At 44.7% G+C, this 8,943-nt stretch overlaps 1 long non-coding RNA gene across 1 annotated transcript; it reads right to left on the bottom strand.

The window, feature by feature from the left end:
- Window positions 1–1,951: 1,951 nt before the first annotated feature.
- On the bottom strand, window positions 1,952–4,351 carry LOC135284336 (uncharacterized). Its single transcript, XR_010349759.1, has 3 exons — window positions 4,298–4,351; window positions 2,310–2,468; window positions 1,952–2,094 (listed from the first exon to the last, which is right to left on the bottom strand). It is a non-coding gene; the product is annotated as an uncharacterized LOC135284336 (long non-coding RNA).
- Between the last annotated feature and the right edge of the window lie 4,592 nt (window positions 4,352–8,943).

The raw sequence follows: 8,943 nt of genomic DNA, 5'->3' as shown, positions 1-8,943 counted from the left end.
AATATGGCAAACTTTGGGATTCCAGGGTGCTCTTGGCTGGGTGGTCCATGGAAAAGGGACAATGGGACAGGTGCTGAGATGGATGGGGTGAGCTCCTGCTCTGGAGCCAAGAGAGAGGGGATTGGATGGGCTGCTCGAAAGGGCTCCAGACAAAGGATTGTGGCACAGCAGGCAGTCCCAAAAATTGTGTGGGCCGTAAATGAAGGGAATATTTCATGTTTGAAGGCACTCTTTTCTCTCAGAGACTTTTCCTCTTCCTCTTTTTTTTCATCTTCCTTTTCCTCTTCCCTTTCACCTTCTTCTTTTTTCTTCCTTTTCCTTTTTCCTTCTTCCTTTTTCCATCTTCATTTTTTCCTTCTTCCTTTATCCTTCCTTCTTCTTTTCCATTGTTTTCCCTTCTTTGTCCCTTCTTTTTCCCTTCTTTTTCCTTTTTTTCCTTCTTTTTTCCCTTTTCCTTTTCTTCCTCCTCTCACATCCCACTGACAGAAAGGCTCAGGGGGTGCCCCTTTAGATGGGGTCTGGGCAGACAGCACGGAAGATGCAGAATTTCTCTGCTGCCCCACTAAAGATTCCAGGGGGACACTTTGATTTCAGATGGGCATCAAAAACTGTAGGATGGACAGCAAAAGCTGCAGGATGGGCATCAAAAACTGCGGGATGGGCACAAAAACTGTGAGAATGTTGAGTATGGAGCCACAAAGCCTCGCTCCTTGTGTTGCTCCTCCGATGAATTCAGACAATCCTACAAATCTCCAGGCCCTTTATTCCTGTCTCTCATTGTGCTGTTTCACAAATCATGGATTCCAGTTATTCTTTTCTTTCCCATTCCACCTTCCTAAGTTGTTTTGTTTGTTTTTTTTTTTACTGGTTTGATTTCCCATGTCCCTGCATTTCTGCCCTCAAAGAACAAGAACAGCATTACCCAGTTATGATAAAATATCCTTCAGTGATGCCTGCAGCTGTTGGAACCCTGATTACTGAACATTTTAGATTTTCTGTGTTAAAAAGCACAGACCCTCAAGAAAACACCACATTTAACCTGAGACCCTGGAAAAGGCTTCCAAAATTGAATGAGAAAAGTGAGATTATAGATGTGGAGTTTGAATAGAAGTGTGTCATATCACAGGGTGGAAAACTCAGAGTTTAAGGGTTTAGAATACAGTAATAGATATAAAGCAAGATGGAGGTTTTAGGGCAGAGGATGCTCCTTCTTCTTCACCTTCTTCTCTATGGGTTTGGGTGGTTTTGTGTCATTGGATAAAAAAGTCCACATTGTGGCCACGGGTGGTTGGTTATTGGGTTAAAAGTAAAAATAATTTAGCTGTCATTTCTTAATTGGACAGTTTATCCTTAAAAGGCCTTGTAGAGAGAGATGGGGCTCCATTTTTAGTTTGTTAGAGTGAAGTGCTGTAGAACTCAGGGTTTGTGACACTGTGACAGAGACAGGAACTAATAAACATCTGAGTCCAACAAGAAATACCCTCTAGCACATTTAATCCCGACCTTGGCAAAAAAGAAGCAAAAACTCCTCCCATGCAGCCCTCCTGGGAGCCAAATCCACAGGTGGGAGAGATTCCCTGAGCATCCCAATTCCTTGGGCAGCAGATGCTCCAGGAACTCTCCTCAGTGTCAGCAGTCCCCAAAGAGTTTTTGGGCTCCCTGAGCAACCTCGATAAAATCAGGTTGCTAAAACAGAATTTTAGAGCACCTAAATATGGGATTCATGTTGCTCAAGCAGAATTTCAGAGCTGATCAGTCCCGTTTTTCACCACAGGCTGCTGCAGGAGAAATCCTGTGAGCCCAGGGAGCTTTCCAGGCCTTTGGAGTTGGAGGAAAAGAGATAAAAGCCCTCAGTGTGATTTGCACTTTCCCCATGTTATAAATCCTTGTGGTAGCTGGATTTTCTCTAAAGGCATTTTTTATCAAAGTTCACTTTCTGGTTGTTGTTTGCTAATTGCTGCTGGTATTTAATTATGGCAAGGCTGAAATGATACTAATCCACATCACGCTGAGCCGGTTTCCAAAATTCTCCTCCAAACATTCCTCGTGGTCCTTGACAAACACAGGCAGTGCTCACTTGGCCCCAAAGTCACACTGCAAATATTTTCACAGAAGCAAGGATGAGCAAAATGATCCCAGGGCCAACTCAATTCATTACACAGACTTCCACCCATGTTTAATCTGGAGAGATCCAGATGTTTTCCTGAACTCCCTTCCCAGCCCTAAGTGAAATTAGGACCAAGCCTATTTGGACCATCATGGATTGAAGAAAAATATGCTATAAATTAATTTTAGGGGGTTTTTCTTACCTGCTCCTGAGAGAAAAGTGCTGTTCTCTCCACATTTAGGTGCTCCTCAGTGCTGTGGGTGAGGGAGAATTAGCACAAATTGGTTCTTTAGGAATGCAGCTCCTGCTTTGGGAGATGAGGCTTCAAGTTTCTTCTTTTCACAGATTATATCCCTGTCCCCTTTCAAAAAAGAAACATTTCCTTAATAATTGCATTTTTATTTACAGTGTGACTAGCAGAGGATGGGGATTAAGAGATCACAACAGCAAAATTCAACCTGGAGAAGGGTTTGGGGTGACCTTTGTCACCCTTCCAGGAGCTGAAGGGAACCCAAAAGAAAGATGGGAAGATATTTTATTGGATTTTATAAGATTTTATTGGATTTTATAAGATTTTATTGGATTTTTATTGGATTTTATAAGGACATGCAGTGCCAGGATGAGGGGAATAGCTTCAAACTGACAGAGATAAATCTTAGATAGGATTTGGGAATAAATCCTCAATCCCTGTGAAGGTGGTAAGACAGTGGCACAGAGAGTTTGGGGGTGAATCCCAGTATTCCAGCAGGTTGTCCCTAAGCTCTGGACAGGTAAATTCTGGGTGCAGTGCTGCTGGAGGAGATACCAGTCCCAGCCTGGGGTTTGCAGCTCTGAGCTGCCTGCAGGGCTGGGCTGGGGCCAAGCCTCCCCAAACAAGCTGGGTCAAGCCTAAGCTGGTTAAATACTGAGCCTTTGATAAGGTGGAAAGCTCCTGGAAGAGGAGGAGGAAAATAATGTCTGTGTGACTCTGGAGTGACATCAGGGCTGGGCTGGTGGCCAAAGGCCAGGAGGAGCAGGGGGAGAGGAGCTGGCTCTGATCTGCAGCCCCAGGGCCTTGCAGCAGGAATATTCCCAGAACTGGGGGTCACAGCCACATCAGCACTTCCAGCAGGGTGGGGGGGTCACAAATATGGGGGAAATAAGGAGAAAAACCACGGGGTTTCAATCCCCCTCAGCCTTTTTTAGCGTGGGAATCACCTTGGTTCAGGGTTGTCTGTGGGGAAAGAAGCCAGCCTCATTTGGGGAGCTCCATTAATTTCTTTTCCCCTCCAATTTTTCCCTGTTTATTCCCTTGGAAATCTCTTGTTTGCTTTTGTTGACCGAAGAAAGCCCTTGCAGGTTGCAAGAGGAACAAACTGTCCTTGGAGCCTTGTAGAATCAGTTCTTGCTCCTCCTGGTCCCTCCCCAGCTGCTAATCCCTTGTCACAGCTTCAGAGTAAATAGCATCACAGAAAATCCCCTCTCCAGGCACCCAGGACTCCCTGCCAGACACCAGGGGAGGCGTTGTGACTCTCCAAATTCCTGCACAAACACACTCCTGGGCTGCTGGGATGGTGTGATGGATATTTAATAGCCCTGCCACCCTTGGGGATGCACTGGGAGACTGCAAACAGAAAAATAGAGGGATTTTTTTACCCCTTCCTTTTTTCCTCATCCTTAAATTTAGGTGACACTGATGGATTGCCCAGAGCTAGAACAGCCTGCAGAATTCTGTGTCCTCAAAATCAAAACAATTCTTCTCTAAGAACCCAGGTGGGTTTCTGTATTTCAGAATTTCCTTTTGCGCAAGATTTCCAATGTCCTACACCCTCACTCAGGGGCTGGGTGCTGGATCTTATCCTTGGATGTTACTCCTGAAGGAATTTGTGCCTGCTCACTCTGAAATTTTATCCTTAGAATCCAAATTATTTCCTATTTCACTCAAAGTTTTATTTGTCAGCAACAAGAGATAAATCTCTGCCTTCAATAACTTTTTTTCTGGAAACCAGGAGTATGGCAAGGAATTGTTTCCTCCCTGTGGATTTTTCAGTTTATTTGTTGCAATAGAATTAAAACTCAAATGTGTTCACCCGAAGTAAAAGTTTGTGTGTTACAAAAATTCGGGAATTCATGGGGAAATCAGAGAATCTTCAACTCTGCCTTTAATCAAATCCAACTTTTCTGTTAACAGTTTCCAGATTCTTATTGTACCTGGTGTTAATTTTTCTCCACTTGTGACCATCTAACTCCAAGCAAAGCTCTGCACCTTTCTGTGCAGCCTAAAAAAAAATTGATGAACAGCTCATATTTAGTAAATGGACCTTGGTGCTTTTAAACCCCCTCATAAAATCAAATATTATCTTAAGAAATCCTAATCAAATTAATCTTCAACTCCATCTTCCATCTCCTCACCCTATGACTTCACCCTGAGCTTGCCTGAATATGACCTGAATCTCATTTACTTCCCATTAGAAAAAAAAATGCAGTGAACTTGTAAAAAAAATAACCTTTCAATTACCTTTTAAACTCCTCAAAGAGGACTCGTTTGGGCCATGACATCATCCCCTGATGGTTTTAGCACATGGGCCACATTCCCTGGTTGACCTAATTTATCTGAGGTAACAGAGATAAGTAGACAGTGAAATATGGAAAGTCCTTCACAGCCATGGAAGGTGAATGGGTGAATTTGGGTTCTTTTTTCAGCCCATGGGTGAATTTGGGTTATTTTTCATATTTTTCTCCTGAAAGGTGCCCACTTTTCCTGGAGAGCAGCACCAGGACGTTGGGTGGGTGTGCAGCAGGCACCTGCAGGGATCCTGGGCCATGGAGAAGCTGAGCTCCTGTGCAATAATTTGGTTGGGCATCCAGAGAAACAATCCCTTCCCAAAATCCATCCATTCTCCCTCTCAGACATGGATTTTGACGTGGGATGAATCCCTCTCCAGAGGGATTTCCCTCCCCTCATGGAAACAGGAGCTCAGGATGACTGATGGCAGAATTGGGAATGTCCAAATCCAGGGACATGGCTCCCCCCAAACAACTTTTAGGGTGAAAAGATGGATTTTTAAGAGCTGAACAAGCCTCAGAAGCAGAGGGTGTTTAATCAGCAGAGGATAAACAGGATTGGGTTCAGCTCCAGCCCAGGGGCTCAGTGAAAGTGTCAGCTCAGCCTGACAGGAGGTTTTATCTCGTTAAATCAGCCCAGCCCTGGCTCTGTGCATTCTGTGGCTCACTCATGGCTGTCTGGGGGCAGACTCACAAGAAACCCTCCAATATATCCTGAAAAACACTGACAAAGGTTAAATTGCTGTCATTCTGACTTTTTCACGTGCACACCCTCAAAATAAGAGCTGCATCTTTGGCCCAGAGACCCAAAAATGGACTGCTGAGAGCAAAGCTGTCAGTGTTCTACTTTCATCAGAGGACTTCCGGATTTTCCATGGTTTTGTTGTCAAATTGTTGTCCCAGGATCGTGCCCAGGCTCAGAACTGCCCTAGGTGGATGGAAGACATCAGTCCTTGGTGCCCATTTTGCCTCCTGAAAGGGTGACAGTCACAGAGTCAGGAAATACAACATAACCCCACAATGTTCTCCATGTGATCTGGGTTTGGAGATGGTTTTTGTTGTTGTTGAGGAGTTCTTTGATTCCCTGAAGACTTAGATAACAACTTACTGAAGCTGTGGCAGACTCAGATTGTGGAGCAATGTGGTGCTGTTTGAAAATCTGTCTCTGCTGAAGTTGCCAGCCAGGTGTGGGTAGCAACCCCAGCCTTTGCCATAAATCCCTGGATTTTACATTGCAGTATTGGAATTTACATGTGCAACGGCACATGGGCACCTCACAATCCCAGGAATAATGCAGGGTTTGTTCTTCCAGAGGGCTCCTTTGCTAAGCCATCAAAACCCAGTGTCCCCAGCCCTGTGCAGCCATGAACTCCACTTGTGGCAGGACTAAAACATCACTGAGGTTTTTATTTCCTGCTTCCCTCCCTTGTCTCTGCTGCTTTTCTTTCCTCACCCAAGGCAATCCCAGCTCCCCTCCAGGCTCTGCAGGAGCCACTGCTGAGCTCCTCCTGCCACTCATCAGGGTGTTTATGGGGCATTATCATCAACGCAATTAATGTGTGTCATCATTAGAGGTAACTCTGCCAACCCGCTGCTCCTGGCTTTAAATCTATTCTCCACTCCCAACCCCTTCCAGGCAGTTCAGGTGCTCCTTAAAACACTCCAGGGAACCTCTTGTTTTGTGACCCTCCATGGAATTTCTCCCTGATTTTTCCATCCCTGCAAGAGAGGTTTAATAATTTTGATACAGCACCAGGAAGGCTTTGCTGGAGAGAGAATTAATGGAAAACCCTGACCTAGAAAATGCCATCTATCAAGGGAACAGCACCAATGAAGGTAGCTGGGCTTCCAGCACAAGCAGCTTAAACATCACCAGGATTTCCTCCTGAATGTGCTGTTTGGAAAAGGTGAGTGGGGCTGGGGGTGATGGCAGCATGGGTGGAATTTGTTTTTCCATGGTGGAGAGTAAGCTGCCACTCTTGGGAATGCTTCCCCTGCACCAACTGCACAAACATCCCTGCTGCCAGTGGCCATCAGGGATAATATTGTGACTGCATTTAAACTGGGAGAAGCCACTCCATCAGTCAAAGGAGGATTTCAGGCCATACGACCTTGAGTAATGTTCTGGCTTAGTGGAAACTGTGGATTTGATCATTAATAATATTTGCATGATCCATATTTTTTATATTTTTTTTTTTATTCAAAGCAGATTTTGTCAGCCAGGGGAGCAAAACACTCTCTCGTGTTCCATCTTTCTCCATTTTGGCACAAGCAAGAGGAATCTCTATGAAAATACCCCGTGTTTGCCAAAATTGAAAAGATAACATTCCTGAGAGCGAGGCTGGATTCACCTAAGGTCTCTTCAAGTTCTAGGATGGTGAAATTTGCAACCTCAGCAGCTTGGATGGCAAAACAGGGCTAAAAAAGAGGGAATTTTTCCCTCCTGGAAATGCCTTGTGGATCTGGCTGCAAAGCATTCTGTGGTTGATATTTCATGGGGATGCAGCACAGGGGAGAGTCCTGCACTGTTCCCAAAGAACTGATCCGCCCCAGCGTTTCACAGCTCCCTGGGAGAATTCCATCAACTGGAATGGTGGGAAATGATGAACAGGAACCCAGGAGACTGAAGTCCCATCCCAAGGGATGCTCTCCCACCTCTTGGAGGATCCTTGTAGGCTGCAGCACAGGGAGATTCATGCCCAGGCCCACCTGCAAGTGGTTTATTTTTTTAGTTGAGGTCATGGAACTTGACCCACCAGGCTCCTTGGCCTTGTTGGGTGATTAATTCATCCACTGGCTTTGCTCTCCTTGGATCCCCTGCGTTGTGTTTTGCTGTTTGACACCTGAACAGCTGCTGGCTTTTCCTTCAGAGCCTTGGAAGAGGCAAAATATAAATAGGAAATCACATCCCTAAAGGCTGGATGCACAGTAGCACACAGAATCCACATCCAGCCTGCTTGGCCTCCGGCACAGAAACCCCTCAAACCCTCATCCCGCTGCCTCCAGTGATCCCGGGATTCCCTGGAGCACCAGAGCCCAGCCCAGCAGGGTAAGTGATCAGTCCAGATTCCATGAAGGATGAGTCCCTGTGGGAGTTTGGTTCCTCTATTTTTCATGCCATTCTGCTCCAGCCAGATTTATGTGTCAGGAAAAACATACAAACGGGATCCGATTTACTCGCACAAGTTCCTGTTGGGTTTGATTTATGTTTGGGTAAATAAAGACATATGTCTTGGAGGGCTTGGGCTCTGGCTGCCTTTCTCCTTATGGATCTCTGGCTAATTTATCAGCCTCTTTCTTTGCTGCACTCCTGTTTATGAGAAGGAAGGCAGTGCTGCCTGCAGGGAACGCTGTGGACGATTTGAAGTTTCATTATGGAATTGTTTTGCACTCAAATTTGCTCTTCTGTCAACCTTTAGCTGCCCATCTTGAAAGAACTTCACAGAGACTCCCTAAACCATGATCTGCAGGGAAAGAAACAGCCCTGCTTGTTGTTTTCTGAGCCATGTGGCAAATTAATTATCCAGGGAGGCCAAAAAGTCCTGGTGGGTCAAGTTCTGTGATCTCAACCAGGCCAAAGTCCCATTTTTACAACTCCTGATTAACCACCTTACCAAAAACCATTCATAGCTGTTTCAGGCACAATAAAATGAAGGAAATCTTTCTCTGTTTCAAAAATTGAAATTTGAAATAAAGAAATGCAATCATTTTATTTGCAGTTTTTTCAACAGAGACTGGCAGGATCTCCTCCCTCTTGGTTAAACCCTGGAACTTACCTGAAAGACGGGAATAGTTTTCACCCAGCTGTCGAGTTCATGGACATTCTGTGGGAGTTTGTTTAAAAAGAACCTTTTGAGTGGTCTTTTAAATTTATTTACTTTGAATAGGATTGAAATTTAGAATGGAGCTTTTGTTTTAAGCTGCCTTGGCATTTGGTTTGCAGGAGTGGTATGGGATGGAATGGAATGGAATGGAATGGAATGGAATGGAATGGAATGGAATGGGATATCCCTTCCAATAATAGCTCCAGATTGATTTTAATTCAGAGTAGAACTCACTGTGGGACAGGAGATCAGGGTGTATCAGTAAAGGGTTTCAGGAGGTCATTGAAGCATCTCATGGATGGAAATAAAACAGGAAATCATCCATTCAATCCTTTCATTGAAAATTTGGACCCATATTTATTAAATATTGTTCCTGGAGACTGAAAACTTCCAAAAAGAAATCCCCATTTTTAGTTGAATTTTTAATGTTATATGCTAACAGGAACCTGAACCCCAAACAAGGAGACA

Source organism: Passer domesticus, chromosome 20, assembly GCF_036417665.1.
Source record: "Passer domesticus isolate bPasDom1 chromosome 20, bPasDom1.hap1, whole genome shotgun sequence".
Classification (NCBI taxonomy): domain Eukaryota; kingdom Metazoa; phylum Chordata; class Aves; order Passeriformes; family Passeridae; genus Passer; species Passer domesticus.
This window is presented reverse-complemented; position numbering and strand designations above follow the sequence as displayed.